The sequence below is a fragment of the Chelonia mydas genome, chromosome 20 (genome assembly GCF_015237465.2).
Source record: "Chelonia mydas isolate rCheMyd1 chromosome 20, rCheMyd1.pri.v2, whole genome shotgun sequence".
Classification (NCBI taxonomy): domain Eukaryota; kingdom Metazoa; phylum Chordata; order Testudines; family Cheloniidae; genus Chelonia; species Chelonia mydas.
Genome location: NC_051260.2, coordinates 3,464,195 through 3,477,579, shown reverse-complemented (window position 1 = coordinate 3,477,579; position 13,385 = coordinate 3,464,195). Strand labels below are relative to the sequence as shown.

The window sequence follows — 13,385 nt, the reverse complement described above, 5'->3', positions numbered from 1 at the left end:
TGGCTGAATGGCTTTTTAACCCATCTTTGCATTTGAACTGCTCCCCAGCCTGGCTTAATCCTCCTAGGTCATTGTGGCTCATGTAATGCCAAAGCCTGCTGTTGAGATAGGTCCATCATCCTTTCTGCAGCCCTATAGAGAGGCAATCTGTCTCCTCCGCTCTGCTCTCCTCCAGGACTGCAAGCATTTGTGGGTCTGTAACCAGAGATAGTCCAAAGGCAAGATGTGATTCGACAGTCGTCACCGTTCACTGACGGTGAGCCTGATCGTTAGGCTTCCTTGAATGTCTTTGCTAATTATTTGAATATAAATAATGAAGACTCTCCAATGAAGGCTCCATGGCATTCAAAGCTGACACATACTATCTTGGTACCTAGCAGAGGTCACCCAAGTTTGGGACCTTTAGTATTCTGCTCTGAATGGGTCCTACTCAGTACAAGCTCCCCATGTTCCAATCAGGCTGAGGATGGAATCCCCGGAAAGGAGATTTGAGCTTGTTTACATAAGGAAATTGACCGGAATGCCTGTTCTGCAATGGGGATTCCAAAGTGGATTAAGCTAAACTGTAAAATAGGCACTCTTATTTCAGATTGAGTGTCCACACAGGGCGTTATTGCAGAATAGTTTTTGTGCTTTAAATTCCCAATCTACTTTATTCCAGAATAATTTTCCCATGTAGACAAGCTCTTATTCCATGTGTTGGGGCATGCCTAAAGTTAAAAAGCTAGTGGAATGGCGTGGTAAAACTTATACCCGTAGTAATGCAATCCGCATCAACCCCAGGAAGCCCAAGGTCTGTTTTCTACAGTCGCTATCTGTTGTAATTTTAGATATTTATTCAGCACATTTTGTGCACCTAGCGTCTCTGCTTAAAAAACACAGAATGATCTTACTAGGAAGACTTCTGGAATGACTGACATGGGGATAAAGGGTAGATATGATGGTGATAGAGATTCAAGATTAAAAGGCTGCTGTCTATAAATCAAAGAGGAGAGGCTGCTGGCAATCAGATTTCATAGACTCATAGAGGATTAGGTTAGAAGAGACCTCAGGAGATCATCTAGTCCAGCCCCCTGCTCAAAGCAGACCTACACCAACTAAATCATCCCAGCCAGGGCTTTGTCAAGCCGGGCCTTAAAAACCTCTAAGGATGGAGATTCCACCACCTCCCTAGGTAACCCATTCCAGTGCTTCACCCCCCTCCTAGTGGAATAGTGTTTCCTAATATCCAACCTAGACCTCCCCCATTGCAACTTGAGACCATTGCTCCGTGTTCTGTCATCTGCCACCACTGAGAACAGCCGAGCTCCAGCCTCTTTGGAACCCCCCTTCAGGTAGGTGAAGGCTGCTATCAAATCCCCCCTCACTCTTCTCTTCTGCAGACTAAATAAGTCCAGTTCCCTCAGATATGGCTCCCTTCATTGAGTATCTGAAAGAGAATTACTCAAATCAGGGATGGAGATCCACCTGGCTTTTTAACAGTTGAGAATCCATTAGAGGATGAATCTATAAGCAAATATCCTTGTTCATAACTGTAAATGCCCACTATGTGCTTTCAACAGATATTTACAGTACAGCTTCGTCTCTGTTACGTTTGGAAAATTTGGGGGCTGTTCTCATTAATGTTCCATTCTTTAAAATTCCAATAAATAGTTAAAAAAACAAGCAAACAAAACCACACCCCAGTTCACTGGACTCAGGTTATTTCCATGATCTTTGTCTGTACTACAGTAAAGTAATGTTACTTGCAATTCTGAAATACCAGCCGGCAGCAAAGCAGCATCAGCATCACTATAGATAATTCACATTCACTCTGTGCCTGGCTTTTATATCTTCTTTACCCTGCGGTGTCAGATAGCAGCCCAGTGCTTGCCATGGGTAGCCCCTAGTCGTAGGAGATGTAAACAATACCATGAAAATCCCTAGTCTGGTTGAGGCCAGGCAGGGAAAGACCTAAAATTAGATGCTCAGCAGCTGTGTTTTGGTTTGCAGGCGGATGAGCGTGCATCCCAACGTCCCTTTTGCTCAGCCTCGCTGCTCTGGCACTGAAATATACAAACCACTTTGCTCTCCGAAGCACTGGGTGAGCAGGATTCCTGGCTCTCTTGCTGCTCTGCTCCCCTCACAGGAACAGAAGGCAGGGGCAGTCTGGCAAGCAGGAGACAGCGGTGGGTGTTTTGTTACAGACTAACTTTTCAAGAACAAGTAGATTTTCCTAAGATCACGAGGGCATTTCAAAATGAAATATTGATCGAACCGCGGGCCTCTCAATTGTAATACCGAGTCCATTTATTTTTGTATGTATTTTTTCTTTGTTTAAAGTCTTCCATATATTAGCAGTTCACATGTCAGGTTAAAAATGTGATTATTTTTCATTAAAACTGCATTAAGGGTTGAGCAAGATAGCCGAGGGGACCCCATTGTGAAGGAGAGAGGCAACAGGCCGGGTTGCAATGGAGAGTTCCCTGAATATTGAATTTCTGAGAAGTGGACTTTTTTCACTTCCACGGAGAGGCCTTTGAAGTTGCCTTCCCTAGTAATTTTTTATTTTTTGTACTAAACCATGGGATATTTGGGAAAACGAAATGTTTACTGACCATCTCTTTCCCTCCATCACACAAATGGACGTGTTAGTTATTGGGTCACTTTTGCATAACAGCCACATGTGCGAGCATGGGGCTAGCTAAAAAGGTCACAAGAAAGGAGGTTTTGCTTTCAGGAGTGTTCCTCCCCCCCCCCCCGCCCCCCTGGATATACTTGCCTGGCCAATATAGTTCTTCTTCTGAAAAAGATAGGACAAATGTTGATGCCTTTTTAAGTATCAACCCACAGTCCTGGTCCAGGACTCTGGTTCTTAGATGCTACCACAATCCAAATCGTGGTTATATTGTTGAGTTCCTAATAAATCAATAAGCCGAGTTTTGGGTGGCTTGGTTGCAGTGTCTCGTCGATGCAGATCCATTTTCTGTACAGCTTTTCCCTCCTCCCCGTTCCCCTGACTTCAGTGTATGTTCTATTTTTAAACCCTGCTGCGCTCTGTATTGCGGCATTTCTCTTCCTGAATTATTTATCATTGTTTGGAGCTGAATGGAGCAGTACGTTCTTTCCACTGCTCCTTGGTGCCCACGTGTCTGTCTTGAGCCGTTGACAGATTTGGTTCATGTCAAATCACGCTAGCCCCAGCTCGGAAGGGGCTGCAAGGGATGATGGGAGTTTGGCCACAACCTGCGATAATGGGTGATCATTCCGATTCTTTTGTAGTTAATATTGGCTTTGCCCGGGCGGCAGGGAGGGGAGAACTGCTGTGCTGCCCTAGTCTCTAGCTCGCGTTCACAATGGAGTTCAGTTTCACTGTTTTGGCTGCTGACAGCTTGCCCTTTGCTCTGGCTGCAGCTCAGGGAGAGAGGGAGAACCAGGAGCCTCTCCCTTGGTCAAGTACCCCACTGCGTTGGGATGCAGATGGGTGTGACGGCTAAAGCTTGCTTTGGGCTCCCTAGTGTGTGTGTGAGATTTCATTTGTTTTGGGGTGGGTGGCAATTTTTTCTCTATATTTCTCCTCTTCCCCAATACAGACCCTTATCCAAAGGAGAAGGGAACGTCAGTGTTTAACAGGAGTGGGTGGGAAGGACTTTATTTCTGAGGGATTTTTGAGCTGCCTTCTGAAATTGATCAGTTCCTCTGCCCTCTTTCCCTGAGCGTCTCTCATCACTTCATTTCTTCTCCTTCTGTCTCTCCTCCTCCCGTCCCTTTACTCTCCTTCTGCACCTATTCCCTGCTGGGGTTGGCTTCCCTTTATCATGATCCCTTCTCCCCCATACCTTCTTATTCTGGCCTCTCCCGCAAGGTGGCAGGGGGTTGTCCCTTAGTGGGAGGGAAGGAGCTGCACAACACAGGCTCTCTGCTCTGCTAGGGGAGGCGTTGGTGGAGGAGGAGAGACAGCTGCAGCTGTCCTTCCTCCCCGCGTCCCCAGCAGGAGCGTGGAATGTGCTGTGCTGCTGGTTGGAACTGCGTGCGAGAGGAGCCGCTGCACACAGGTGGTGTCCCAGCTGCAGGGTTGTCCGCCAGGAGTATTTCGTAACCTTGGTGCTGCGCACAGCCCCTGCCTTGCTCCTCCCTAGCTGTTACGGTTAGCTGTTACCACTCAAGAAAGAGATCTTGGAGTCACTGCGGATAGTTCTCTGAAACCATCCACACAACGTGCAGTCAAAAAAGCAAACAGAATGCTGGGAATCATTAAGAAAGGGGTAGATAATAGGACAGAAAATATCATGTTGCCTCGATATAAATCCATGATACGCCCACATCTTGAATACTGCGTGCAGATGTGGTCGCCCCATCTCAGAAAAGATATATTGGAATTGGCAAAGGTTCAGAAAAGGGCAGCAAAAATTATTAAGGGTATGGAACAGCTTCCGTATGAGGAGAGATTAATAAGACTGGGACTTTTCAGCTTGGAAAAGAGACGACTAAGGGGAGATATGATTGAGGTCTATAAAATCATGACTGGTGTAGAGAAAGTAGATAAGGAATTGTTTTTTACTACTTCTCATAACACAGAACTAGGGGTCACCAAATGAAATTAACAGGCAGTGGGTTTAAAACAAACACAAGGAAGTATTTCTTCACACCATGCACAGTCAACCTGTGGAACTGCTTGCTAGAGGATGTTGTGAAGGCCAAGACCATAACAGGGTTCAAAAAAGAACTAGATAAATTCATGGAGAGAAGCCTACTGAGCAAGGTTGGCCAGCGCCTCAGGGAAAGCTGGGATTTCCACACTGAGTCTCTGATCCCTGCTAGGTGCCGCATGGCCTGGAGTCGGAGCAAAAGGTAGAAGAGGAGTAGTGCAATGGAGGCAGAACATGCATCAAGTGCAGCATTGTGTCTGGCCTGCCTGCCGGGAGGCGAAGCTGTATGACGTGTGCTCCTGCGGATTAATCTGCGAGCTGTTCCCATCCAAGGAAGATCCCCCACTGGCTTTAATGGTGCAGGGTCCATCCCGTAATGCATGTCATGGATTGTGGGTGTAGTCGGTAATGGAAAACCAGGGCAGCTCCTTCATTTACATCAGTCCTCGGTGTCCGGCCGAGATTGGATCCCCGCCTCTCGTGCTGGGAGTCCATCCAGAAACGTTTACGAACCAGAAAGCTGCTTAGCATCGTGTTCTTGTTGGCTTGGGACAGGCATATCCCTACCAATGTGCTTGGTCGTTTGCGGCCCTCCCGTCATCGTTATGCCTTGGAAATCTTGGTGGGGGGTGAGCTGGAAGAACAGGCTGGCCCCATTAATAGTTAAGCGAGATAAGCGGCAGCACGCGATTTGAAATGCCAAAATGCAGCGGGCGCAGCCTGCCATTAATATCAAGTCTCTGAGCAGCAGACAACTGCGATGCCTTGCAGTGCTTTCCATATGATGCTTCTGTGATTCACAGGGAGCTGATACTTTTGCTCACTGGAACGCAAATCTAGGGCAAAACACTGTCTTATAGGATTCTAACTAGCAAAGTGCTAATTCTCGCTATGGCCTAATTTTAGATTTCTCCTCTCCCGCTCTCCGTGGCCAACCCAGCCTCCTTCGAGCTGGCTTACATTTGATAGCTAAGCTACGGGGTGCGGGCTCTAGCTCTGTCCTGGCATGGCCCTGGGCTGCCTTGCTCCGCAGAGGTGGCAAGGGAGGCTTGCAGCTTGTTCTGGGTTTGTGCAGCACAGCAGCGGCCCGGTGTTTCCTGGTGGCGGGGGTGAGGTGAGGGCAGCAGCCGCGGCTCTGGAGTTCTTGAGCTGAAGTGTGCAAATCGAACTCCCTGTTTGTTAGTGCAGGTAAAGGCTGCTGAGCAAGAGTCCTGGATGGCCCCGAGATTTGGAACCCTCTCATTTCCCATGCACCCCATGTGGCTCCTCTTTGGGGCTTTGTCCCTGTTCTCTTGTGTCCTCGTACCAGCCTGCTCTGCGGGAAGCACATAGCGGCCGGCAGGTGGCATTGGCACAGGCACACTGATTTGTGGGGGACCCCGTCCCAGGCCTCGGGGTGTTGGCCCCCTCCCTCCCTGGAGATTTGCCCTATCAGGGTTGCTGTACCTGGATAACCACTTGGAGTAGATAGTTGTAAACAGCTATAAGCTGCAGTGTGCAGTACAGCAAAACTCTCCCCGTGCAAATAATGACTTTGCCCGTCTGCACAGGGGCACCTACCCCCATGGCTGGAATTGGGGCAAATCCCCAAAGTAGCTACATGCTGCCTGGAGTCCAGCGGCCCCCTCTGCCTCTTTCCCTCCCACTGGTAATACATTTGCTGTAATGGGAATGTGGCTGGCAATGGCCAAGAGAGCACAGGCCGCAGCTCGCTCGGCCGTAGCTGCACAGTTGATGCAATTCCCCAGCCCCACGGCATCCACGGGCCGTTCCCCACCAGGACTCTGGGGTATCAGTTGAGATGTTTATCTAAAGCACCTCACCCAGTTAGCAGCACAATCTCGCTAGGGAGATTTCCTAGATCCCTGCTGATGGCAAATCCATGGGCTTTTGGTCCAACGGCAACAGGGGCCCGAGAAACACCTGCCGTTGGGAACCCACAGCAGGGAGAGGATGCTTCCTACTTGGATCATGTTTGCTTCCCTTTATGGGCTATATGGAAGAAAACTACCTGGATTAGGAGTGAGCCCACAGTGTTAATAACCCAAGGGGCAGGTGTCTGATCAAATAAGTGTGGGCCACTGGGTCCTCCTTCCCCATTCAAAGCCCGAGAGAGTACAGGGAACTAAAGAGATTGAGGGACAGAATTCCTCCTGCAGGCATAGGGCTCCACAACAGCTCTCTAGTACCTGCCACTGGGGGGGTGTGGGGGGGTGTCACTGCATTGATGTAAGTGTGGATCTGATGGCCCCTCCCTCCACCAGCCCTCTGGCCCAAGTGGCTATTCTCCCCATCCCCTCCGTCCCTCCCACTCTTTGCTACACAGATCCATGTCTCTGTGTCCAGGGCCTGCGGTTGCAAAGGAGACCTAGTGAGTTTGGCGCCCTGTTCTCCTAGCTCCCCTCAGCCACATCGGGAACCCCAGGCTGAATGACTGTACGATGTGCTTGGGAATGGCTGCTGGGCAGACTCTGCTGACCCCCTGGCTGAGCAGTGTTTCTGCCAGCAGCACCTTCTCCTTGCACACCGGGATTTACGCAGGCTTCCAGTGCATTGCTGAATGCAATTGAAGGAGCTGGTTTCAACCCAAGCATCCTTACACAGGTACGGTGCTGCCTGCATACTACTCGGCCTCTCCTCGTATGATGCTGCAGTAGCTGAGGTCGGCTGAGATGCTCACGCGAAATGGGAGGGACCTGGCAGCTGGAGTGCTGTCAGCAAGGGGTCCTCGACTCTGGAACTCAGAGCCCAGATTGACAGTCTTTCCCAGCCCCTTTCTGGGCTGGAGGGGGAGGGGTTGATTAATAACTGTGACAGATGGGTGCCATTTAAATATTGAAATCCGTAGATAAGCACTGCCCCTCACCCAAACTCCTGCCGGGTTTCAGTGGTGCGAGCTAGCCTTGTACGTACAGGCTCACCGTGCTGCGGCAGCTTCACGCTGGGTGGACGTGGCTGCACGACGGGGGTTTCCATCAGTGCCGTCCCACCGGTTCAGTGCCATGAAGTGTGTACTTCGTGAGCTCTAGTGCAGACGAGGCTAGAAACTGCACTCCAGGGAGCACCTTGTATTGTAGCTCTTGGGATACGCCCAATAACCAGGTGACCCCTTCGGCAACAGGCGGGGAGAGCTGCAAGGGCTTTATCTGCATTTGCTTGGGAGTGAAGGTTCAGCCTGGGGGTGCTCTTCGCACCTGTGCTGCTGGCCTGTTCCCCGATATTCCCATGCAGCCTCCTTGCAAGTCTGGAGCACAAACAATACCCTTTGCTTCAGCATCTTTCCTGCGCTTCCCTGTCTCTGACCTAGTTTTCATTGCACGCACACGGGGTCTGAGCAAACGGCGCTCAGCTGTGAAAAGCGGGAGCTGTGCAAGTTACATGCAGGACTTACCCGGCCCCCTGCTGCAATCCAGACGGTCTGGGGGGGGCTGACTCACTGTCACTTCCTCCCACCCAGGATTTGTTGCCTCCCAGCTGGGGGACAGATGCAGCTGAGGAAAGCCTCACACATGTTTGTTTAATGAAGGTGAAATGCCGCTGGCTCGGAAATGAGACAGGTATTTAGGCTGCCATCTTTAAAAGGGCCTGATTAGTCTGTACTCATGCACCCGTTCCTCCCAGTGCAGCGCTCTGAAAGGTCCCGGGGGAGAAGCTGTGAACCCTGCCCCTGCTGAGCCTCCTGCAGGTGGCTATGCTGTGAGTGAGGAAGTTGCGTTGGTCCGGCCCTGCAGCACTTTCCTCTCTGCTTTAAGTCTGGCTTAATAACCAGCTGTGGTGTTTAAACCAAAGGGCCCCTGCAGCTTTGCACACTCCTCTTGGATACGTGCCAGGCCTGCTTGGCCACACGCCGTCACACCCTCTGAAGCATGAGGTTCCTTGAGGGTAGGAAGGCCAGGCAGCACAGTAGGGGCTGGAGCATGCTACGGATTTCCTTTTGCCCCACTGCTAATTTTGATGCTGCACAGCTCCCAAGCTGCGGTACACCAGGGGCTGCCCTCAGCTACCCCGAGTCAGAGCGGGGACGGGTTGGAGAGACTCACTGGAATGGCAAAGGAGCCTTTGGCCTGCAGAGTGCATGGTGGGCCAGTTAGCTGGGTCTTCTCTGTGCTGGGCTAAGATCCCTGGCACGCGCAAGGCTGGCCGGTAGTTTGCCAAGTACTTAATCCTTTGTGCAAGTCTGTAGCTACTCCATGCACGGAGGAGCTTGAGAATCTGGACCTTGTGCAGCCCTGTGAAGTCCTGCTGGCCTGAAGAGCAAAACCAGAGTGCAGAGCTCCAGGGCTAATCACCGAGAGCCCTGCCGCTCAGCTGGGCTCACTTGCCACAGGGAGTCACTCTGAGCACACGCTCTCTGCCACTGAGCATGTGCAGCCCGCATAGAGCTGCTGCAGAGCCAGCCAGTCACTGCCTCCCTTCGCTTCTGACTCCTCAGCTTTGCTGAGAGCCCACCTCTAGGACAGAGAGAACTAGACAGCCCCTGCCGCACCAGTCTTGCAGCCTGAGGCCCTGATTCTGCAAGGAGGAATTCCAGTCCATTCCGTTCAAGGGGACGGTGTGTGTATGGAGTTATTCCCTTGGGCAGGATCAGGGCCCACGTTAGGCAGTCAGGGCACACTCCCGACACGTAGGTAGGCTTGGCAGAATGATCGTTTGGACTGATAATCTCGATATTTATTTTCAAGCGCTTTTTTTCACTTTCTATCAATTTGACATTTGCACAGTGGTGGGAAGTTCTGGGGGATCAGACAGTGGGGGGTGTCAGACAGTGATTATTTAAAGGCAATAGATATGGAGATTCAAAAAGTTAAGATTTATAACCGTTTAAAACACAAGCTGTCAACATCGCGTGTCAGGATAGACAACGTAAATATCCTTAAAGCAAACGCCAAGAAGTTCTCGAAGCATTTTTCTTACTTTGCCTCCCTGTACATTTTGATGATCATGGATGGAAATATGTTTTTTATTGGTTTGTGTGTGTACGGGGACATCGACAGTCATGGATAAAAATCGAATCCTTCCAAGTCTACACATAGGGTCCCATTTCAGAAGAGCTGGGACCGCGGGACCTGGGTTCATTTCCCTGCTCTGCTTCAGACTCCCTGTGTGACTGTGAGCAAGCCTTTTAGTCTTGTGTGTGCTGGTCAGGCATGGAGGAAAGGTCTTGTAGTGATGGGGGCGGGATTTAAGGAACTCTTACCCTATGGATCTGTGTCTTTCCATTTTGCAGCTTCTGATGTAAATGTTTCCTTGGGCAGAGAGTGTGAGGAGACTATTTGTAAATACCAACATCTCGAAAGGTTTTAGAGGGAAGAATGGCTGGTTAAGAATATTCATGTGTTGTTCCCGTGGGCTCTAAGATACGTCTACACTGCAGAGGAAAACCTGTGGCACCGAGTCTCAGAGCTCGGGTTGGTTGACTCTGTGTGTGGGGCTAACAAATGTTTAGATGTTTGGGCTTGGGCTGGAGCCTGGACTCCGAGACCCGACCCCCCATTGCTGGGTTTCAGAGACTGGACTCCAACCGAATGTCAACACTGCTGTTCTGAGGCCCACAGTCCAAGCCCTGTAAGACTGTCAGCTGACCCAGGCTCTGAGAGACACTGTCGTGGGTCTTTAACTGCAGTGTAGACGTACCATAAGGCGCTGATTCAGGAAAGCACTTTAAACATCTTAAGTTGCATGGGGCTTAAAGCATGTGCTTAAATTTAAGCACCGACTTGAGTGCTTTTCTGAACAGGGCTGCCTTCCCAAATCAGACCGTACGTGTGTTGTGTTGTGTTCAAGTGGGTTGGGCTTCTAATGTTTGTTTTACTTTAAGAAATAGGGTTACTGGTGCACTGTATTTGGGTAGAGCCGAAGAATACAAAGGATTACATTAACTTTGCAACCATTGTAAAGGCAGATCAGAAGGACAGTCTGCCAGACATGATACAAGTCTAATTTTTAATGATTCTAAAATAATTTAAAAGATTTCTTTGTAGCTTAAGACAGTCATTCATCGTGCTACTCCAAGTATGTTGGAATATAAGAACATAAGAGTGGCCATACTGGGTCAGACCAAAGATCCATCTAGCCCCGTGTCCTGTCTTCTGATAGTGGCCAATGCCAGAGGGAATGAACAGAACAAGTAATCATCAAGTGATCCAGTGTGGAATATATGTCAAGCAGCATCAGGAACCAAACAAAACACACGTCTTGAGGGACTCAGGACACCTGGGTTCCAGTCCTGACTGACACAGACTCGCTGTGTGACCTGCAGCAAGTCACTTAGGGTAACGTTTTCAAAAGTGACACCGCACTTAGGACCTTATTTCTCATTGAAAGTCAATGGGATTTAGGTTCCTAAGAGTTCAAGTTACTTTTGAAAATAGAACTTAGGCTCCTAAGTCGCTTAGATGTTTTGGAAAGTTTTACCCTTAATCTCTGTGCTGGACTGGGACACAAGATGTGGGCTTTGTTCCGAGGTCTGCCCCTTGTCTGCGGGTGACCTTGGGCAAGTCTCTTCCTTCTGAGTCTCAGTTTCCCCATCTGTAAAATGGGGGTGATGATTACTGACCTGCTGAGATCGATGGATGCAAAGTGCTAGCTAAGCCCTAGGTGGTGGTGGTATCTGTAAATCAGGGATGGTGATCCTCCTTTTCTCTCCCCCTCTCTCTGTCTTGTCTGTTTCGGTTGTAAGCGCTTTGTAGGTTGGACCCTCTCTAACGATGGGCCTGGAACACCGCTGCAGCGCTTCAGTGTAGACGCTACGTGCGCCGACTGGAGGGGCTCTCCTGTCGGCGGAGGTAATCCGCCTCCCCAAGAGGCACTAGCTAAGTCGATGGAAGAATTCTTCTGCGGCCTAGCACTGTCTGCACCCCGCGGGTGTGGATTTTTCACGCCCTGAGCAATGCAGTTCAGCTGACCTAATTTTCTAGTGTAGACTCAGCCTGTGTGTTTGTGCACCACTTTGCGCAGTTCGGCATGACTTCGAAGATCCTCTTCACTGGCGCAAGTGAAGTAAGAGAGCGGCTTAAAATCTCCTCACGGCGGTCTATGGGTTGTGCCTTCTAGGGAGTGCAAGTATTGTCAGCATTGAACCAATAATAAATGCTAAAAAAAAAAAAAAAAAAAAAAAAAAGATTAAAATGGAGCTGTTAGAAATGCAAGCCTCCCACTGGCTTGGAGATGATGGTGAGAGAGCAAAGTGATAATCATCTGAACCTGTCCCTAACCTACCTCAGCTTTTACACGGCACTCTTCACAGCACTATCCGAACACTTCCATTCCCTTCGAAGAGGATGCTTCTGTTTATTGGGTGATCTTTTCGACAGTAGTTATAGTGCCTGGCAGTAGAAAGGATGCTGTATCTTTAAAGCCTTCTCTGAGCCTTGCGGAGGCAGCTCCATTGAAGTATTTGAATGAGAAGGAGAGGGGGTGTGTATGTGGCTATTGGCAGAGCTCTGTGACATCCTTCCAAACAGCTGGGCTCTGCTTTGCTTCAGAGTGGCTTATCAGAGCAATTAGCTTGCTATACCGGCAGCAAAGATAGGTAGCATTTCATTCAGGGGAGGGGGCTGGGGGGGGTGGGAGGGGGGCAGGCTTCCAAGAAGCAAAAATCTCCTGGCAAAATTCCTCTAGAACCGGTCCTGGCGATGAAGTCTCGGTTGAGAACGGGAAATAGATGACTTGCGGTGAGTGCAGAACCAAAAGGGGTGAGTTTATTTTTAGAATAAAGTCTCCGGTGAATTTGAGCTAGAGAGATCACCGGAGATTCGTTTCTCTAGATACAGAATATGATATTGATAGCGTTTTAAATGATGGCGGTTTCTGTACCACTCCAGTATGGTGAATGAGTGTCAGGGTTTCTGTTGGTTGAATGGGGTTAATTAAAGAAATGTTCAATGCTCCGGTTAGTGCAAGAGTCTCTCTAGTCTCTCCCCCTTTGATGTCCGGATTTCGTTCAGGGGGTTGTGAGCTGGAGCTGAGGCTTTTGTGATGCTGTGGATGCAGCTACAGGAAACAAGGGAATCCCCCATATACATACTGCGTTCCTCCATGTCATTAAGGAGTTCCCCACGCCGGGCTATCAAGCCTTGTTGCGTTTTGGCTGCGCGTTTGTGCACCTTGCTCCTGGCAATTTCTTCTCAAGTTAAAAAGAGAACCCCCACCCCCCCCCCACCGCTTTGCCAAATTAAATTTCGGGGCGGGAGAGAGGGGGTTGTTTGGATTAAAGCTGCATGTTGACTATTCGGATGTGAGCAATTGACTAGCTGGCTGGCCGCGTGCCATTTGACATATTCAGGCTAAGTTATGCAGTTAGATTTCCTACAGGGCTGTTTCTCCCTCTCCCCACCTCTTCTGGCGAAGATTTTTCTCATCATGAATGTCCTGCTGTGTTGGGCTGGATATTAACAGACTCATGAGGTGTTCTTCTGCACCCCCAAACCTCCCCACCCATCTTCCAAAGAGTTGCTTTATAATACAGGAGGAAATTCCCATTCGAAATGGCATTCTCTCCACTTTAGAGCCAGTGTTGGGAACTGGTTCTGCTGAATATGATGGGAGGGCTGGTAGCTGAATGGACCTCTTTCCTTCTCCCCCTGAAAATGAGGCTAGTTTGTTTGTTTATTTTGGAAAAAGCCCCAGAATCTAGATTTGTGAGCATCACCTGGAGCGGGAGGGTCTGAAAATAGCAGCAGCATCTGCTGCTTTGAATGGTGACACTTCAGCAATCCCTTAGGTTTTCAGCAAGGAGGTGGGGGACTGGGATTCTTT

The 13,385-nt window shown here is 49.5% G+C and overlaps 1 protein-coding gene across 9 annotated transcripts in view; it reads left to right on the top strand.

The window, feature by feature from the left end:
• The window catches only part of R3HDM2 (R3H domain containing 2), a 106,567-nt gene that overhangs the window by 28,528 nt on the left and 64,654 nt on the right, over nt 1-13,385 (top strand). The window contains exon 1 of one of the 9 annotated variants that reach the window (XM_037883788.2): nt 2,023-2,168. The exons of 7 other annotated variants lie outside the window; for them this stretch is intronic. The gene's annotated coding sequence lies outside the window, so the exon portion shown is untranslated. Of the gene's footprint in view, nt 1-2,022; nt 2,169-12,278; nt 12,302-13,385 lie in introns of those variants that run through there. One more of the 9 variants, XM_043532749.1, reaches the window with a different exon arrangement.